This window comes from Saimiri boliviensis, chromosome 2, assembly GCF_048565385.1.
Source record: "Saimiri boliviensis isolate mSaiBol1 chromosome 2, mSaiBol1.pri, whole genome shotgun sequence".
Taxonomy (NCBI): domain Eukaryota; kingdom Metazoa; phylum Chordata; class Mammalia; order Primates; family Cebidae; genus Saimiri; species Saimiri boliviensis.
This window is the reverse complement of record NC_133450.1, coordinates 47,206,856-47,228,717: the sequence shown is the minus strand read 5'-3', so window position 1 is coordinate 47,228,717 and position 21,862 is coordinate 47,206,856. Positions and strand designations below refer to the sequence as shown.

At 42.1% G+C, this 21,862-nt stretch overlaps 1 long non-coding RNA gene and 1 pseudogene across 3 annotated transcripts in view; both read right to left on the bottom strand.

The window, feature by feature from the left end:
• LOC141583551 (uncharacterized) overlaps positions 1 to 21,862 on the bottom strand; it is a 143,685-nt gene that overhangs the window by 74,596 nt on the left and 47,227 nt on the right. The gene's annotated exons all lie outside the window — the stretch shown is intronic.
• On the bottom strand, positions 1,584 to 21,503 carry LOC101053496 (bromodomain-containing protein 7-like; annotated as a pseudogene).

Genomic DNA, 21,862 nt, shown 5'->3' with positions numbered 1-21,862 from the left:
GGTACCCACCAGCTGGGTAATTCTAGTTGTCCTAAAACCTAGGCCTTTTGGCAGAAGGAAGAAATAGACTTTGGGACTTCCTTCTACATTAGTCAGCTCTGGTAAGTAGGGAAGGAAAATGGACAGAAATCGTAAAGAAAATCTCTCTTCCTAAATAGAGTGCAGAACCTTACAAGGTATAGCTAGGCAGGGTACAGAAGGAAAAGCTAATTAATTTGCATTTTGGAAGACTAAAAGATGTACATGGTAAACATTTCAAAACATAACAAAGAATACACAGGAAAAATATGTCTCCCACGCACTCCCTAGTTTTTCCTTAGTGACAAACTCTGTTACCAAATTTTAGTTTATTTTTCCAAGGATATTTTGTGCATTTACTAACAAATAGTCATACACATAGACTGTTCATTGAGTACAGTTTTACATGTTAGTGACTTGCTTTTTCCACTTAAAAGATCTATCTTGGAAATTATACTTTGTCAGTAAATTAAAGCTGCCTCTTTCTTTTTATGCCTACATAGTATTGTATTGAATGGATGCACCAAAATACATCCCCTATAAACAGACATTCATATTGTCTCCAAACTCTTGCTTTTACAAATAGACTTGCAATGAATATCTCTGTACATATGTTTCTGTACATGTATGTATATATCTATAAGATAATTGCAGAGAAGTAGAATTGCTTGCAGCAAATTGCTTGCACCCAAAGAAATGGTGCATTTAAAAATTCTGATGACACAATAGTATATTAGATGTGATTTTCCTGTCTTAGATTTTCAGCAAAAGCCTCAAAGACCAAACTCTAAGTAATGAATCACCTACTCAGGACATGAAAAGAGATACTAATATCTGTTTTCTTTCCATCTTTAGCCTCTCCTTTGCCTCCAGGTTACATAAGAGAAGGCTAAGAGTTCGTGGAGAGGTAGAACATTAGAAGACAATGTTTCTTTAGAGCATGAGAGACTGGAGTGTTGTCAGAGCCATGTACTGTTTCTGCTTTTTATAGCTTGTTTCCCCAGAGAACTTGTCATGTTTCCCTTGAAATTTGGGGATACAGACACTTGTATTTGAGTCACTATTAGGAAAGCAGTCTAAAGGCCACGATCTATGACAAAGCTCCCTCCATGAGCAGAGTGAGAAGAGGCTGCCTTGGTGTTCTGTGTTTTCTTAGATTCTGTGTTTGTCTATTTGGCACTACGGGGCCAATTACATTAATTAGATTTTCTTATTTTCTGCATTTTTAATGCTCTAGTATTTGCAGACCTTACAGACCCGGGGAGAGAACTGTCTTCCTACCTCCCAGAGCTTGCTAATTCCTAAAGATAATAACAAATTGCCTTCCTTCGTTGCAGACACAAGAAAAGAAAACCAAACACCGTATGTTATCACTCATAGGTGGTGTTGAACAATTTGAACACATGGACACAGGGAGGGGAGCATCACACACTACGGTCAGTTGGGTGGGGAGATAGGGGAGGGACAGCAGGGGTGGGGAGGGTGGGGAGGGATAATGAGGAGAGAAATACCAGATATAGGTGATGGGGGGATGAAGGCAGCAAACCATTTTGCCATGTATATACCTATGCAACAACCCTGCATGATCTGCTCATGTAACCCAGAACCTAAATTACAATTTAAAAAAAGAACGGACTTGGCTATGTGGACTCTCTTTTTGTTCCATATGAAGTTTAAGGTGTTTTTTTCCAGTTCTGTGAAGAAGGTCATTGGTAGTTTGACGGGGATAGCATTGAATCTATAAATTACTTTGGGCAGTATGGCCATTTTCACAATATTGATTCTTCCTAACCATGAGCATGGAATGTTTTTCCATCTGTTCATGTCCTCTCTTATTTCCTTGAGCAGTGGTTTGTAGTTCTCCTTGAAGAGGTCCTTTATATCCTTTGTTCGTTGTATTCCTAGGCAATTTATCCTCAAAGAGACATCTTACTTAGGAATATTACATGATCTCTTTTCTTATGTCATTATATAGCAGATATTAAAACTTGAAAGTTTTTAACAAAGTACTTAATTCTTGTAATAACCAAGGCTATAATTAATAATTAAACTCAGGAAATCTTTTTTTTTTTCCTGCTACAGCTTTACCAAGAAAACATTTTCTTACAGAACCGCATATCTAAAGTATAAGAAGTAGGAAAACATTTTTAGAAAGTTTAAAATTTCTTATTCTTCCCATTTATGTAAGTGCTTAATATACTAATATTGTTTTAGAAAGCCACTTCAAGGGGGAGTTTATTCCTTTAGATTTCTTTTAACTTTTACTTTGAAATTATTTTAAACTTTCAGAAAAAGTTGCAAAAACAGTACAGAGAGTTTACATATGCCCTTCACCTCTTTCCCTGATGTTACCATCTTACATAAGCATAGTACGATTATCATGACCAAGAAATTGACAGCGATGCAATGTTGTTAATGAAATAACATATTTTATTTAAATTTCACCAGTTTTTCACTAATGTCCTTTTTCTGGTAAAGACCCAATCCAAGACCACATATTGCATAACTGACCTGTGTTCTTAGTGTCTTTCAATTTGAAATAATTCGTCAATCTTTCTTTCACAGAATATAAAAGAAAGAACATTTAAAAATACAATTTATATTGTTTCTGCCCCATCCCTGTAACCAGCCATTTTTCCTTGGTGTCCTAATTTTGTGTGTGTGTATGTGTGTTGTTTTTTGTTGTTTGTTTACTGCCTCTGGATTTTGAGTCTTAGAAAACTGGCTCTAGGGTCTAACTCCTTTCCTTTCCATATCAGTGAGACACAGTATAGCCCTACAGTCTGGTTTCCAAGGGTCAGATTATTCCATATAAAATAATCACAAGGGCTTCCACATGAGGTCTAGTAGAAATGTGCAGGTGAGCATTCACCTCCAAGTTGTATCCTCTTAGAGGCTCCTGTCATTGTGAGACCCTTTGTTTTTTTTTATTAATTTTAATTATCCATTACATAACTATTGACCACACACATACTTCCTAAGGACAGACATTAATTCTCAGGGACTTTAGTGCCTAAATTAATATTCATAAGCAGAAACACTATCTGGATTGTAGCATCCACTCTGCAGCTCCTTCCCAGGACACACTTGGCCCTTCGACATGCAAAGCCCTGGATAGCTCCCTTTCTTTCAGAACATGCTTCAGGGCTTGTTTCAGGGCTATCCACCCTTTAAAATTAAAGCTGTTTTTTATTGAAAAGCAGGATCAAAATCTTTTGCAGAGCCTCTAATTATCTGGTAATCTCTGAAATGGAAGGGAAATGTTCCTATGGGGACATATTCTTCTTCTATCTGTCCCCCCCATGCAAAAAGTCTGTGTATGAGTGACAGTTTTCCTAATTAACCTTAATTGATAGCAATGTTACCTTAATATCAACACAAATGAGAAAATTAGTACCTATATAATTATACATAAAAGCTGTTTCCAGCTATAAAGTCCATTTTGCCATCACACTAAACTAAACCAGAATTCATGAAAATATTTACCAAGTTGACCAAAGTCTTGTGAATATTATCCAATGATATTTTATAGTTAATATCAAGATTAACCATCTCTGGTCAATGTTACCCAACTGCAGCCTTTATGAATGCTGTCTCCTGATCCTTGCAATAGTATTAAGTTCGTTTGCAAGTCTGCAGAAATATTAATAGCCAAGAATATGTATATTTATATACAATCAGTTCCTGCCCATAGAATCAAAAAAAAATCTATAATAGATAAATGAGGGTAAAAACTGACTTTTAGTTGTGCTTGATTCAATTCTCTATAACATGAAAGATCAGAATAGAAAATCTCATATATTTTTTATGGTCCATTTAAATTGAATATCGGTGGTTTTTATTAAAACTTTATATCACACTTATTCAATTTTTATTCTATCATCTGATACTAATTTTTATCAACTTTTATGTCTTGGTTTTAAATTATTTGTTTACTTGCTGTTTTTAAATGACATATATTGGGTGAGTCTAACTTTAACCTTTTAAAACCCTTATAACTTTGACCTAACTGGCCTCTCTTCTATTAATTTTGTTTATTAGTTTAGGCAGAAACTGCTTTTTAATGGTGGGTTCACATTATTTATATGAGATCCAGTGTTTGGCACATATGGTGTTAATTTTTTCAATATATATTAGGCAACTTTATTGTCTCTGGTTATATGGACTATATTTTTCCCTTTATCTTTTAAAACGTTTTAGAAGACAAAAAAAAATCTATTTTAAAGCCTCATGTAAATATCTTGAAATGTTCTGTAAGCATTCTAGTTCTCTTTCCGTAATCAAAAGCCTGTGTACGTCTCTGCAAGAAAAAGGATGCTACTTTTTTTGTCTGCATCTCTTATTCCTTGCATCCAATTTCCCATTCATAATTAAATTATGAATTAAATTAGATATTTCTCACTTTTTTTCTCTTCATGTTTCTTTTATACTTTCTGTGTCTTATTTTAAATAATTACTGCAGTATCAGGAGTAACCCTTCCACAGTTATTTTTACTTCTTTAATTACAGTTGGTATCAATAATTATCACAGGTTCATTTTTTTTTTTAGCCATTATTCATTCAAATTTTTCTCTAATTTTAGCCTTTCATACTATATGTTGTAGTTGTGAGCAATTTTTTCAAAAGAAGCCCCTGGCTGCCACACATTTTTTTTAAGACTGGTCATGTCTGCAAGTATCTCTCTGTTGCCTCCCTATACAAATGGCTTGATGTGGTCCATTATTCTTGACTTGCACTTAATGCCCTCTGTAGACGATGACATCGGATTGTCATCCAGCATTGCTCATTGCAGTGGAAAAAGCCAAAGCTAGTTTGAAATTTTGCTCCATGAAAATGACCTACTTTTTTTTTGCTTGAAAACTTGCAGAATTATTTTTCCCTTTACGGCTTTAACTTTTTATGAAACTGTGCCATGGTGTTGCTTTTTGCTGTTGATTTTTGTGTGGGACTTTGGTAGTTCTCTCTGTAATTTTTTTAAAATAATATTTTCTCTGAAAATTGGTTTTGATTCTTTTGTCTGTTTTTTCACTTTTAGAAACTTCTCTTATTTGGAAATTAGATCTCCAAATTTAACAATTTCTCTTGAGTTATTTTCTTATTTTTAAAGTTGCTTTTCTGTATTGAATATTGTAATTATCGATAAAAAGGAGAGGGCGGGTGAACACATTTTTTTGAGTCCCAGGTCCAGCTTTATTACCTAATACAAGTCCAAACTCTGAAACATTAAAATTCATTATTCCAAAGTTTAATTAAAAACATAATTTACAAATATTTAATATTTTCTGAAAAGCATTTCCAAGTTAAGAATGAAAAAAAAAATTACACAATATGTAATCAAATGCCAGTTGGCTTCAAATCCCATCAAGTCCACACTCAGCAAAATCAATCTTTTTAGGTTCTTCAAAATCTTCTGTTAAATCTACAAAGTTGTTTTCCACAATAAGGCAAGGAATGGAAGCCCTCATTGCTTTTTGAACTCCGTACACACTTACAGTATCACTTGGAGTTACATGCTGTGCAAGTTTTTTAAGATTATTAGTCACTTGTTCAGAGAGATGCATTTCTCCATATAAGGGACCCAAGAGACAGATCATATTGGAAGGAGGTCTGATGTTCAAAAGCTCATCCTCGGCCGGGCGCGGTGGCTCAAGCCTGTAATCCCAGCACTTTGGGAGGCCGAGGCTGGTGGATCACAAGGTCAAGAGATCAAGACCATCCTGGTCAACATGGTGAAACTCTGTCTCTACTAAAAATACAAAAAAGTAGCTGGGCATGGTGGCACATGCCTGTAATCCAAGCTACTCGGGAGGCTGAGGCAGGAGATTTGCCTGAACCCAGGAGACGGAGGTTGCGGTGAGCCGAGATTACGCCATTGCACTCCAGCCTGGGTAACAAGAGCGAAACTCCGTCTCAAAAGAAAAAAAAAAAAAAAAAAAAAAGCTCATCCTGGGCTTCCTGGAGCTCCTTGAACAATTTGGTGGTCTTGTCAAGTTTCTTTTGAACACGTCAGCTTTTTCAGAGTTAAAAACTTCAGCTGGAGTGCCAAAGTTTGTTACTCCTTTCAGTGCTATGAGCCTGTCCTGAGTTTTGGAGTCCAAACATACTGCTGGCTCTATATCTGTAATATCCATTTCATTTGCTGTGTCACATATCCTAGTATGACCATCTTCAGGTGATGACACCTCCTGCACTTGTAGGGTCCTGGAATGTTCTCCTCTTGCTAAAACATTCAGTAAACTATATGCCATAACATATAGATAATCTTGGCATGTGGCCAAAACCTTAGGGATGCTGAAAGCACTTGGAAGATCAGTCTTCCCCAGAGTTTGAATAGACTAAATCAGAATCATCCTTGCTGACATTTGCAAATGTGGGGTCATAATGTGGTGCACAAGAACTGTAGGGTTCATAATTCAAATATAACACTTGAGTTACTTTGTTTCATTTATCCTCTTTGAACCCCTGCAAAGTACTCTCTCCAGACTGAAGTCTTCAGATTGTCATTCCTAGTCTCACAGGACAGTTGCCCTACTCTTAAAATGGGATCCACAAGACAGGGACATCCCAATGTGGTTGTTCCATCTGGTTTTCTTCTTTCAGATTCACGCTATCTACAAGCCACCCGGTCAGCTTTCCTCAGATTCCTTAACTGTACAGTCAGCCTGGTTCTGCCCTCTCTTAAATTACTGCTTTCAAATTCATCTTCAAGCATAATTTTGTCTTTTTACTTTCTTTGCTGGGACTTTTGAAAGCTTGTGTTTCAGCATCTCCAGAATTTTCCCTTTCTTGGCCAGCAGTGAGGCACGCTGGAGATTGCCTTAAATATAAAAGCGCCACACAGAATAACAATCCTCTAACAGAGAGGCCTTATTTTAATGAATATCAATTGGTCTCTGTTTGGCTGAATCAGGAATGACATGACAGCGGACTATTTTATTCATTTTACAAGCAGAGAAAAGAATTACAGATTCTTCCTTTTGGTAAAAGTGGTGAGTGGCTATCGCTAAGCATAAAGTAGGTGGAATATGTAAGTGATCTCACTTTTCTACCGTCTTTGAGGAATTCTTCATATAACTTGCAGAATAGGTCACACGCAGTAAGACAAGGGTTGGTGAGTTTTTGACATGAGGACTCTGGGGATTGTGTCCTAGGATATCTGATGGGAAGAAGGATTTTATCTACCTACTTGGGGTTCAGGGGAAGCCCTAGACCTAGATCCTGGACCAGTGGTCTGTGCTGAACCTAGGGCTGGGAACCCACAGAGATCCAGACTGAGGGACTAGGCCAGTCTAAGGGGAATAAGGGTGGCTGGAGGGCTGGCCATATGCTCCCAGGACTGGCAGCGGTAGGGATGTGAGAAGTAACATGCGAGTGGTCAAGGCTGGGCCTGTTAAGGTGAATTAGGACAGATTATTAATGCAGTCCTTGCCTTGTAGGGGACTGACACAGAAACCAGGGTGGGACTAAGCCTCAGTGGTATATTAGTGGCCTCAGCCAGTGGAAAGGGGTAATAGAAGTCTTTGGGAACATAGCCATAGTTATGAATGTGGAAGATGTAGCCTACTTTTTCCCTATTTTATCTATCAGAGTTGTTTGACAGATCCCTGGAGCAACTATATGTCTTCTCTATAGACTTCAGAACTGGCCTCTCTTCTACAATGCACCAGCAGGTGAAGGCTGTGAAACCAGATGCCACATTTATTGTAAGGATCTTCTTGAGGACACTGTCAATGACATATCTCTTTCCATTTTTTAGAATCATAATAAATTCTTTCAAAGAAAAGTGTGACATCAGAGGAATTACCAGCCCCTTATGGCCTCATTTACCTTGCATTGACTGATGTTCCCATCACATATATCTGCTCACTCTTTGCAAATTTCAATTTCAACTAAGTTACCTTTTTTTTTTTTTTTTTTTTTTTGAGGTGGAGTCTCACTATGTCACCTAGGTTGGAGTGCAGTGATGCGATCTTGGCTCACTGTGACCTTGGCCTCTTGGGTTCAAGTGCTCCTCCCTCCTCAGCCTTGCAAGTAGCTGGGATTACAGGTATGTGCCACCACACCCAGTTAATTTTTATATTTGTAGTAGAGATGGGATTTCACTATGTTGGCCAGGCTGATCTTGAACTCCTGACCTCAAGTGATCCACATGCCTCGGCCTCCCAAAGTGCTGGATTACAGGTGTGAACTGCTGCCCTCAGCGTGAGTTCCTCTTTCTTATATGCGATCCTTTCATTTGAAGCACAGAAAAAGTAAACATAATTTGAATCTAGTTAATAATTTAGGCTTGGATAGCCAGTTCCCACAACTTCCCTATGGACATTGTCTTCAAAGGTGTTACTACATTTCTACTCCTTCAAAATACTTTGACCATAAAGTAACTACAGTTATTTTAGTGAAGGAAAACTGTTCGCTAAGTTCATATTCACATACTTATAATTCTAAGGTCCTCACTTGCTATCATTCAAATTTACTCACTTTTTAAATAGACTTCCACCTTCCAAAGAGGCTTTTATATATTCCATTGTTACTTTTCTGATGTTCCCCACAACTGCTAGGAAGCTGATTTCATGAGAAAAATTATTTTGACAGAACATTAAATTTTCTCCTAACCATAAAAAGTGGGTCTTTGTGATTTGTGTCTTCCCCTGTACACTCATTGCACTTTCTCCTCTAGACCCATGGTTAAAGTTTGAAATTGAGGGTACATGAGAGAAGAGGACTGCATATTAGAAACCCTTTTACCACATCAATATAGAAAATAGGGGCTTGCTACCTTCTGTCCAGAGAACTCAGACACCATCGGGTATCACCAGTGTTGACCTAAGCAAACTGCTCTAGAATCAGGAAAGTTCAGAATGGTTTCATTTTAAAAACCAAACCAAAAGCAAAACTTTATCCCTTTCTGGGATATCACTGGCATTTGTGGGGGCACTTGCTCACCACCCCTCAGGAATTCTGCTGCAGGGCTTTAAGATAATCTTTGAAGGTGACTATGTCATATAAGTCTGAGTTTTTCTCAATCTACAGCTAATATTACCTGAGGGAACACAGGTCTTCCAGAGAGTGGGAGAGAGTAAGAGAAGCTGGGATGTGGGGGAAGGAGTGAATCAGAAAGAGAACACGCTCAGCCAGCCTCAATTTGCTTCTGTTTTCAGGGTGTCAGCCACCACCATCTTCAGTATCAGTAAATGGAAGAGAGAGTGTAGCAAATATATGCCCAAATGCAAACCAAATGCTACCCCAATGTGCAAATCAGAATTCAATTACTTCTTGTAATTCAGTATCCCACAGTGTAGTCTGAGATTAGACGGCTAATGAACCTAATGAAGTTGTTTCCATTTTCACATCTGCCCCCAAGCCATCTTTCCATGCTCAAATCCTAGAGGGCACAAGCAACTTTTCAAGTTCTGATTGGTTTGAAAGAATTTAATGTGTGCAGCATCCTAATGCACAGTTAAATTACAATATATTTTTTAAAAATACATTTTATTTGAGGCACATACGTGCCTCTTTCTAGTCAGGAAAGAGTAGTCTTAGGGAGCTCAAGGGAGAAGAATGAACTAGTCAGGAAAAGTCTATGGGTGCAATCAGTACTGGTGGCTGCTAACTCCTCCTAACCCTACCCACGCCTGTCCTCACTTGAGTATTTATTGTAAAATTCTTAGCACAACAGAACTGTCAGAAACTGAATTGTACAAAATTGTACATACTACTGCTTAGGCACAAGTGGGTATTTTGTTTTAAAATACTCATAGTATATTTCAGGATTTTGTAAAATATCTAAAAAATGCAATGGTTTATACACTTGCTAAGCTAATATGCCCCCACAGATTCACAGTTATTTTTTCTTTCTCCTAAACTCAAATATTGTTAAGTATTCTGTGCCATTAGTTAAAATGTATAAATAGTTAATCACATTCTCCTCTTATACTGTTTCCTCTAAACACTGCGTAAACATGATATGGCTGAAACAAAACACAAAGGGATTTCTGATTTCTTTTTGATCAGTGGTTCCTAATGATATATGGTAAGCATTAGACCCAATCAGTTCATTCTACTTTGCATATCTAGTTTCTGTAATTGATTCATCATGCAGGACAAACATGAAAGACAGCATATACTTCCAAAAACCCTAGACCATGCAATCTTTAAAAATGGTTTGCTATCTTCATCTTTAGAAGTTCTGATTCCAAAGTACATTGTCTCAGAGCACTGGACCTGATATCCTCTCTGGACCCACTTAATCAACATCTGCAGCCATGCTATGTCACAGCAAACGTCCAAGTTCACACACGGCTATTCCTGGGCTCTGGGAACATGCCTTTGGTTTCTTTACAGACTCCTTGGAGCAGCATGTATACTATAATGTCACATCTAGAAAACTTGAATTCTTAATGTATACTATACTCTGGAGTTGATCAGATTTGTTGTTTTCCTTGGATGTTCCAGTCCTTGAATTTTCTTTCAAAGGCTATATTTGCCAACATCAGCTGTCAGTTGGGAACTAAAAAGCCCCAGCGGAAGAGGAACGTGGGAAAAGAGGCTCCAAGTGAAATACCAGAGAATCACATATCACCACTTTCTCCCACCAATTCACAAGGAAAAAAACCCAAACCCACAATTACCAGAGTTTTGCAACCAAGTCCGCTCCAAACATCTCTATTCGCTTTTCCAAATATCTCTATTCACTTTGATACACACACACACACACACACACACACACACACATATGAAGCAATTTTTCAACTTTTATTTTAGAATCTGGAGTGCATGTGCAGGTTTGTTAAAAGGTATATCGCATAATGCTGAGGTTTGGAGTACAGATGAATCTGTCACTCAGGGAGTGAGCACAGTACCTAAGAGGCAATTTTTCAGCTCTTGTCCTTTGCTTTCCCTCCTTCCTCTAGTAGTTCCCAGTATCTATTGTTCCCACCTTTATGACATTGTCTACCCAATATTTAGCTTCCAATTATGAGTGAGAACATGCAGTATTTGGTCTTCTATTTCTGCATTAATTTGCTTAGGATAGTGGCCTCCAGGTACATCCATGTTGCTGCAAAAGACATGATTTTGTTCATTTTAATGGCTTCATGTTATTCCATGATTTATATGTGCCATATTTTCTTTATTAATCCACTGCTGATGGGCACCTGGGTTGATTCTATGTCTTTGATATGGTGAATAGCACTGCAAAGAACATATGGGTGCATGTGTCTTTTTGGTAGAATGGCTTATTTTCCTGTGGGCATATACCCAATAATGCGATTGCTAGGTTAAATGGTAGTTCAACTTTTACCTCTTTGAGAAATCTCCAAACTGTTCTCCACAGTGACTAGACTTAGTTTCATTTCCACCAACAGTGTATAAGTGTTCTCTGCAGCCTTGCCAACATCTGTTTGTTTCTTTGTTTGTTTTTATTTTTTAACAAAAGCCATTCTGACTGGTGTGAGATGGTATCTCATTGTGGTTTTGATTTGCATTTCCCTGCATTCTTTGCACTGCAGCACTATTTACCATAGCAAAGACATGGAATCAACCCAGGTGCCCATCAGCAGTGGATTGAATAAAGAAAATATGGCACATATACACCATGGAATAACATGCAGCCATAAAAAAAAATCATGTCCTTTGCAGCAACATGGGTACACCTAGAGGCCATTATCCTAAGTGAATTAACACAGGAACACAAAACCAAATACTACATATTGTCACTTATAAGTGGGAGTTCAATATTGGGTACATGAGGACATCTCTGATGATTAGTGACAATGAGCATTTTTTATATGTTTGTTGGCTGCTTATGTGTCTTTTGAGAAGTGTCTGTTCATGTTCTTTGCCCCCCCTTTTAATGGGTTGGTTTTTGCTTATTTAGTTCTTTATAGATTCTGAATATTAGCCCATTGTCAGCCCATAATTTGCAAATATTTTCTCCCATTCTGTAGGTTGTCTGTTTACTCCCTTGATAGCTTCTGTTGCTGTGCAGAAGCTCTTTAGTTTAATTAGGTCCCATTTGGCAACTTCTTTTTTTGTTGCAATTGCTTGTAAGGGCTTAGCCATAAATTATTTGCCAAGGTGGATATCAAGTATTTCCTAGGTTTTCTTCAAGGACTTTTATAGCTTGAAGTCTTATATATTTAAGTCTTTAATCTGTCCTAATTTTTATATATGGTAATAGGTAAGGTTCCAGTTAGATTGTGCAGTAGAACACACCTACAATGGAGTTTGCAAAACAAAAGTGTTCCTCAAGCACAATAATTATCTCAAGATAAATATCCATATAACCACCCAGGCCAATAAACAGACATTGCCAGCATCCCAAAGACCCTTTCACCCTCCCCCATCCGCACTCTCTCTCTATTACCCTTCCCTCAATGTTCTGACTGTCATGGCCAACCACTGCCTTGCTTCTCTTTAGATCCCTACTGCCGAAGCACTAAGTGTATCCCTGTGCACTATGGTTTAGTTTTGTGGTTTTAAGATCACATAAATAAAATTATACAACACATTCTCTACTATGACTGATTCACTTCACTCCATATTACATTTGAGTATATATACATATATACAGTCTATGATATTGTATACATTTTCAGTTCATTCATTTTTATAACTCTATATTATGCCATTCTATGACTAGATCATTTATTTGTATTCTCCTATTGATGAATATTGGGTTGTTTCAGTTTGAATCTATTACAAATAAAGCTACACGGTGCACATGTTGCTGTTGTTTATGTACCTAGAAGTGGAGTTGCTGTCCCCTAAGGTATGTTCAACTTCAGTAAACGGTGCCATACTGTTTTCCACAATGGCAGTCGGTATCCATTTAAACTTCCAGTAGTAGTATATTTGTGCCCCCTGTTGCCCCACATCTTCACCAACACTTGGTATTGTCAGGCTTTCCTAACTTTCTTGTGCATCTTATGTTTTTTTGTCTGAATTTCTAATGTGGCTGAGCACCTTTTCATATGTTCATGGGTCATTTAGAAGTCTCGTTTTGTAAAGTGTCTGCTTGAGTCTCTTGTCATTTGCTTTTGAGTTGTTTGTTGCTTGTATTTTTCTCCTGCTGTGTGGCTTACCTTTTAATACTATGAATAGTAACTATTGAGAAAAAGAAGTTCTTGCTAAGCGTGGTGGTGCACACCTATGGTCCCAGCTACTTGTGAGGCTGAGGCAGGAAGATCCCTTGAGCCCAGAAATTAGAGGCTGCAGTGAGCTATGATTGCACAACTGCACTCCAGCCTGGGTGATAGAGTGAGATTCCATCTTTTAAAAAAAGTTCTTAATTTTAATGTTATTATATAATCAATCTGTTCTGTATGGTTGGCATTCTTGCATCCTGTTAAAGAAATCTTTCCCTACCAAGAGATTATGAACATATTCTGCTATATTATATGCTAGAAGCTTTACTGGCCCTTGGTCAAGTTGCCCCAGGTAATCCTGATTTTAAATCCATCAAGAGGGGATGTGAATGCATTGCTGTTTTCCCAGAATGCTCCTGGGCTTCTTATGCAAATTTGCTCATTGTCTAGGACCCAGTAACCTTCAAGTTCCACATATCAGTACTTTTTCTCATACATAAAACCTATGGGACCTCTCTCTATCTCTGTCTCATCTCCCTTTCATCCTTGCAAACTTTTCCCACCAGATATTTTCCCAGATATTTTCTTTCCTTCCTCCAGTGGCTGCCTGCCTTTCCTCATGTGGAGCAGTCCTTTTCTTTCTCTTGCTTCATTACTTCTGCCTCTCGTTCTTTACCTTCATGGTACAGCAGTGGCCCCAGGCAAGCAGAAAGATCCTTCCTTATTGGAGGAGGGCAGTAGGGAGTCATAGGCTCAGTGGTTCCACCACGCAGGGCTTGACTTGGCTATAACATCCAGTCCCAGGAACCAGGGTTCATTCCACTGCTCCGTTGCTCTACCTTGTGTATCCAAGGCTCCACTCTTATTTCATTTATTTATTTACTTGTTCTTTTTATTCTCAGCCTTCATTCCTATTTCCCTCCCCTCAAACTCAAAGACATCTACTCTAATACACTTGATTTGTATCTTCTTATTTATATACATTCATCTTAAAATATGTGTTGGCATTTTGTATGTACACTTTTAAACGTACATAAGTCATATTGCAATGTAGATTTCATTCTGTTTCTTACTTTACTCAGCATCATGTATGGGGCTGGGATAGGAGGGCTGAGTCTACATCTGGCTCATTGAGTTTCACTGTATCTTGGCACAGCGACCAGAGCTTGTCTAAGTGCTGCCTTATAGGACAGGAAAGATCAAGATGGAACTGGGGTATCTTGTTAAAGCAATGATACATTCAGAAATTGCTGTATAATGCTGGAAAAGCAAGGAGGCTAGACTGAGGGAGCAGATCCATCCATCGTTGGCTAAAAAGCAATGAGAATGCCCAACTGAACAAGTAGTCTTGGAAGAATCTTAACTTCCCAGTGATTCTGCATGACACTGCTGTTAACTTTCGTGCAGTCCAATTCCAGTACTTAAGGCAGGATTTTAAAAATGAAAGTGTAAAATATTTAAAGTAAGTGTGATATAAAGAAGCATTTCGCCGGGCGCGGTGGCTCAAGCCTGTAATCCCAGCACTTTGGGAGGCTGAGGCGGGTGGATCACGAGGTCGAGAGATCGAGACCATCCTGGTCAACACGGTGAAACCCCGTCTCTACTAAAAATACAAAAAATTAGCTGGGCATGGTGGCATGTGCCTGTAATCCCAGCTACTCAGGAGGCTGAGGCAGGAGAATTGCCTGAGCCCAGGAGGCGGAGGTTGCGGTGAGCCGAGATCGTGCCATTGCACTCCAGCCTGGGTAACAAGAGCGAAACTCCGTCTCAAAAAAAAAAAAAAAAGAAGCATTTCATCTTTGAGAACACAAGCCCTCCCAAGAACTGGTAACTATTGTTCCTATAGCAGTCAAGGCCTTTGACTTTTGCAAAAACAAGAGATGACATGAATTCCTTTGGCAGCAAATGAGATGTAGCACACTCAGCACTGGCATGCAGACCACACATCTGTACTAACATTCATGGCCACAGGCAGTGGTGTCTTAGCAGGAGTTTCATCCTTAGGACGGCCTTAGTGAGCCAGGAGTTCTTACCAGGTCCAACTGGAGCAGAGAGGAAGAAAATGTATTCTATCAATTTCCTGACTGGAATAGTCACTGAAAGAAGCTAATCATACCTCCTTCTCTAGTGGGTTCTAATAAATTGAGAATTATATGGAAGAAGACAGATGGTAATCAAAGTCAGGGTAATCTTTATACTGTTAATGCTGAATTGGAGAACAAGGCTTTCCTCTCCCTGCTCTCTAAATTGAAGGCAACTGGCAGAGAGGACTGACCTGATGTACCCAGCTAGGTTCACGTAAAACATCTTTAACCCAGAGCAGAAATCCAACTAGCTCTAGCAGAAATAAGTCCTGCTTGCCTAAGTCCAGGTGGTCCAAGAAGAAGAGAGCCAGAGAAGACTGCCCTGCTGCTGTAAGACACCATCGGTAACCTGGGCCACTCAGTTTAGCTCCTCATCAGAGTACAGGAGGAAGTAACAAAGTGAAGGGAAGGGTGGACATTTCCTCACCATCACTTTTGAAAGGGCTGAGCTATTGTATGAAGTACTTTTCTTTATTAGCAGAATAAAGAAGATAGAGAGAGGATGAGAAAGATCCCCCCTGCAAAAGTCTATAAAGCCCATGTGCAAATGTAGCTGGTGACTTAAGAGTGGGAGGAAACCATAAGCCAAAGAAATAATGATTTGTGACTTATATAATTACCTTTTTTCTACACATAGATGTACAGATAGTTTGGGAATCTTAATACATATTTTGGAAGGCCTACTGAAGGGATTCCCACACAGTAAATCTCCATGCTTCTGTGGGGAGTGAGGAACTTTTCCACTTCTCACATCCAATATGACTCCTCCCATGGTGTCCAAATACTTCATGGCTGTGGTCATGGAAAACAGACTGCCCCTTTGTGAGCCTTGAGATGCCAACCAGTGGAGAATGGGGACACGTCTTTGCCTGGTTGGAGCTCCAGCTTGATCAACTGGGGCCCCCTTTGTGCAGTAGAGAGAAGCCAGCCCAGTTCTTTTATAAGCTGTCCAGGAGGTAATACACTGTAAGCTCCCTTGGGAAAGGTCAGGAATGTGTCCTGGAAGCTTGTCTGAAAATCAATGACTTTCATTTACGGGAATGAACTTGTTTCCAGAACTGGGAAGAAAACCTATGGCAGATATCTGCTCCCCTCTCCCCAGAGACTCAGGAGAATTTTCCCTGGAGCAGGACTGAAATGAAAGAAGAGGTGATTTCCTAGGCAGCCCAACCCCATGGTAGAAATACTCAAGAAATGGCAAATTTCTGAGAGACAGAAAATAAAATAAAACCCTAAGATACTAACAGGCTTACCTGGGAGGCTGGAGAATAATCTGTTAAGACACTTCTGAGTATTTGAGTGTGAGGAGAGTAACAGGGATCTAAACTCTAAATACCCCAAAAGGTAGGAAAATAAAACCTCAGCATGTGCACTGATAATGAAAAAACTTGCAATTAGCTGGGCATGTTGGGGCATGCCTGTAATCCCAGTGACTCAGGAGGCTGAGGCAGGAGAATTGCTTAAACATGGGAGGTAGAGGTTGCAGTGAGCCAAGGTTGCACCACTGCTCCAGCCTGGGTGACAGAGCGAGACTTCATCTCAAAAAAACCAAACCAAAACAAACAACAACAACAACAAGACTTTCAAATGGCAAATGAGAGAGAGGGACTTTATGGGGAGGAGTGAAGGATTATGATGGCTAGAGGTTGACTAGAGATTGAAGAGTCTGAGTTTTATTGGTCGGCTGGTTTTGTTCTGTTTTTAGATTAAAGTGCTCCAAGAGGTTGAAGCTGCAGATAAAAGAGAAGACACCTCATGGAACAAAGTGTCCAGAGCGGTGGGAGAAAATGAGATACTGAGTGAATGTGAATGTGGAAAGATTCCCTTGGAAAGGGAAGATGCACCTCTTCCACTGATTGGTGAACTTTCAGGTAAGAACAGAAGCAAATGCAAGTTTGGACCAGAGTCGGGGAGATTAAAGGAGGGCTCTCTCATCACCATTGTTTTTCTGGGGAGTATGCAGGCAGGTCACTGCCTGGAATGAACAGAGTGGAGCTGCAGAGGAAGATGGCAGTGGCAGTTTAAATAGCCACTGGGGAAGACAGGTGACGGTCCAGGGAGGCTGGGCCAGCCAGGGGACAGGGGACATGGCGCAGCATTGACAAGAAGACAGGAGAGCTGATGGTGTGAGCTTGGAGAAGATGGTGACAAGGACTGGAGTGTCACAGCACACTTTTGGTGAAGCTTGGGGTCTGAGCAATGCCCCTTGAAGGGCCCAGATTTCCCCAGCTTCTTTGCTCGCTGATAGGTTAGGTTTGCTGTCACAGGTGAGGGGCCATCACCTTGCAGTGGTGACAGCATTCAGAGTGGACATGCCACCGCAGAGAGCTGGAACCATGGAGACCATTGTGACCTGGGGGCCAAAATGTTGGGAAACACAGAAATCCAGAGGTGAGGGTGTGGGGTTTTCGGTCCAGCTCCTTAGTTAACAGCCAAGGAAACTGAAGCCCAGGGAGATAAAGACAGGGGCAGAGGAGGAATTCTTTCTTAGCAGATCTTCCATTGGTAATTCAGGATTATTTCCAGGGCTCCCAGGTGAGAAAATGGGGAGGGAGAAAACTGAATGAATCTGCTCTTAGAGTCACTGGCCTCCTAGGGGTGGGCTGTTGGCTGTACTCCTGGGCATTTTGCACAACTTTTAATATAAAGTCTTCTCTTTTCTAGGATCTCAGGATGCTTGAATCCTGGGACAAACATAGAGTAAGGAGCTCCTGAGGATGGGGGCAGTGGTGAGAAAACAGGCCACTGAGACAGTGATGCTGTTTGTAGGCAAAGAAGCTACTCATATTTGCCAACCACAACAGGAGTCCGGATTAGGAGTTTACAAGTTTACTGCCCCCAAAAAGCACACAAACAAACATATATTCAGGCTTTGCAATTCTCAGAAGCAACTCTGTCCCATCCCAAGTCATGCCCTACACTGGATCTGTCTTAGAATTCTACGTGCAAACTAGCCCCTGCTACCTATGGCTCCCCAGAGGGCCTGGCCTTCATTCATTCTCCTGTCCAATCACTATCTGGTCCCCAGGGCAAAGTATAGTGTCTATACCCAGAGTGACAGTCTGCAGAGCCTCAGGGAGAAGCCAGTCCCCAGGATGCTCTCCCCAGTGACATAGCTGGTATCTCCAGAGCGCAGGAAGAACGGGGTTCCTGCACAGTCCTCTTGCCCCTACATGGAAAGAGAACAGAACTGAGGCCTCAGCCCATGCTCTGATGAACTCTGACTGCTGGCATTGCTGCTCTGAACATAAGGCCCAGCACCACCTCCAGCCCTGGATCCCACTTCCCAGGCCCCTCACAGGCCTGGGCTCCGTGGAGAGATATAGTACGGCCTCCCTCATGCCCTCCAGATCCCACCTCATTGGCTGTGCATCCCCTGACTCCATGAGAGGACAGGCTGACAGGCGAGGATACAGTTTGAGAGCCCTGTCTCCCCTGGAGAAGACTACCCGCCTCTGCTATCCACAGGGATTTTTAGAGGAGTTTTGCAGAGCTAAATGATCTTTAACCTGAAAAAATTCAGAGGCTCAGTGCTAGACAGAACTGTGACGGGCCAGAGAGAGGCTGCCATGGCAGACTCATGCCCTGTGGGCAGATGGCCCTGCTCAGTGCCGGGTCTGCAATCCCTCGACTGCTCCCACAGAGGACAGCCCTGGTGCTGATACAGGAAGTGAGAGGCTGCTGGTCTTACAGGGACATGTCCAGGCTGGGGAAACTAACAAAGTGGTTGGTGTGGGAGCAGCTGGGAACTGTTGAACCTCATCACTTGGCTGAAGTCAGTTCTTGATGATTCCTGTCAACAGGCAGGGCACCTGGATGGCCTTTGGTGCCAGCTCTGTAGCCAAGGGCTTGGTGAGTCCCCGCAGTGCAGTTTTGCTGGTGGTGTAGGCCTCCAGCATCTAAGAAGGAAATGAAATGGATAAGGTCCACTGCAGTGGAGGAGAGGAGCTCTTGTGCCTGCTCTTACACCTGCATTCACGTTTCTCCCACTCCACTCCTGGAAATTACCAGTGAACAAAATCTGAGCAGGAGCAGAATGAAACCTGGGCTTAAAGAAAAGTCAGGAAGGCAGAGGCTGTTTACCCATGCTCGGCCCAGACAGAATTGCTTAGGGTGCAAAGCCAGGGAACTGCACTAAAGAGACCGATGACCAGATGCCTGCTCCACCATGACTGGTTGCCCTTGGGCAAGTCGCTTTAGATCTCCATATCTCAATCTCCCACTCTGCCACATGGAGTTTATCAGTCCTGCTCTGTGATAGTCACAGGAATATCATGCAGGGACACTGATAGCCTATAGTGCCCCCTGGTGTCAATTTTTTTAAAAAAAACTTTCCTCTGAGCTTAACACGGCCCCACTGGTGCCTGACTTCGTGAGAGCAAATAGTATAGCCATTCTGTTCTTCAGGTGAATGTAGCCCCAAGCCAGAGTATGTGTCTTGTCAAGCAGAGGATGGCCTGGATTTCAGCTCCCACTTGTTTCTAGACTGGGTGACCTTGTGCAGTGAACGAGCTATACAACCACACATGGCAGCCCTGGGGCTGTAGGAACTGAGATAATGGCATAAGTGTGGTTTTAGATCTGAAAAGAACAGGCATACAGTGTTGGGCACTTGGATTTTACTGTCATGCGGGATCAATATTTACCTCCCTCCCACCCTGGCAACCACTCCACTGCCCTATCCCCAAACTCCCCACTAACTGTTTGAGGTGCATAGACAGCAGCAGAGGCAATCAGCACCACAGGCCTCCCCCTGTGAGAAGAGGACAGGCATGACAAGTGGAAGATGAACATAATTAAGAAGCTATATGCTTCCAGAAAATGGGCTTCCAAGTGACTAGGAGGCAGAACTGAGGAAGGGGAAAGAAAGGAAAGTAGGGGCAGTGCCAGGGTCTCTGGGGAGAAGTGAGTTCTTTGGGGAAGTTAGAGCTGAGAAGATTCTGACGCCAGCTCCGCTGCTCAGATGCCCCAGGACTCCCAGGGCCTGGCACCCGGGCAGGGCTGATCATCATCTGGAGCTCTGGAGAACAGGACCTGGGAACATGGAGCCATCAGTGTGAGGCTGCCAGCTGGGAACAGCCACTCCCGCAGGAGCAGAATGCATTGAGAGTGGCCTGGGTTGCAAATCTCATTCCAGAGCAGGAGCAGTAACTGGTTCCTGACTCGGACCCAAGCCCAGATGAATGGCAAAGGTGGAGAGTAGTTCCACCATGAGAGATCCCATCAGGGGACGGACAGAAGGAGCTTCTTTTGGCCTCTCTGAAAAGGTTAGGGGCTCATGATTATCCCGTATGACGCTGTCCCATCCCTTGCAGCTACCACGGACCTGCCGTTCTCAGAGGACAGAGCACATCAGAGGTGATTGGGGCTCCCCTGTGGGTGTGGAGTCTGCCGGCCACATTCTTTCCAAATGTTCCCTTTCACTGTGTTGGTCATATCCTGTGGGGCCCAAGGAGCCTGAAGACGTGGTTCAGGAAGTGACAAGAGAGACTCTGGCATCCAGGGCACACTCCACCCTGTTCTCCTTGGGATATTCCACTTCCTGGGCCCCATCCCCTAGTGCTACCTCAGGGTAGCAGAGAGCAAGGCAGAGTCTCCCCAACTCTCATGGAGCCCTTACCCCATCTTCTCTATATGGGGCAGCAGCTGGCTTGGCAGCAGGGCCAGGGCCTTCGCATTCCTGCTCAGGATCTGAAGTCAGAACAAGGAGGGGAAAGGGGGACTGTCCATTCAGCCGGTGCCTCTGCTCACCTGGAGTCCACGGACCTTACTGAGGGGAGGCACTGAGGGTCTGTGCTGCTGCTCTCCATATGTCCGCCACGTCTTGGAGAAAAAGAGACTTGAGGGATATGCCCTGCCCACCAGGAACACTTGGCTTAACAACCACCTATGTGACTTGCTGCACAGACTCCCCGCAGGGCACAGCACCCTCCAGAAAAAACAAGTTCCTGAAAATAATATCAGGGGAGGATATCGAGAAGGCTAATGTATTCATTCTGCTTTAATGAGTAGAGGTGAGAATTCACAGGGCATAAACACAAGCCCTGTGTGGGGGACTGTTTGGGGCAGGTGTTGAAATTTTAGTTTCTTATAAAAACAAGAGGCTGGCCTGGGCAGAGATGAGCCGGGAAGGCCATGGACTGTGAGAACCACAGAGAGAAAGTGGGGCAGGTGGGGAGAGGGGATAGGTGGTCAGCGGGACGAAGCCTTCCTGAGGACGGGATGGCTCATCCAGGTCACAGGACCCATTCTCTGCCAACAGGGTCAGGTTGGGGAAGATGAGGACTAAGCCCTCACAAGGGAGCACGTCAGGCATGGGGGCTACAGAGGCAGTGGGAGCCCCTGGAATGCTCCTGGATTCTGGCTAGGAAGGGGCCTGGGCAGAGGTCTCTTCTCTCAGCTGTGTCTGTGGGCAGGTGTGGTGTCCCTGTGACAGCCCAGAGGGGGCCCACGGGACAGGGGCTAGTGAGTCCAGACTGAGACAGCTTCAGAAACCTGAGCCAGGAGAGAATCGGGAGTAGAACTGGTGGCAGTTTCTCAGATCTGGGGCTTGGTGTGGGACTGAATTGGATTGACTCCCTCCTAATAAATAGAAAAAGGTAAAAGTGACGGCATGCAACTTTGGGGACTAGGTCAGAAAAAGCACGGAGGCTTCCATCTTGGTTGCCCTCTCAA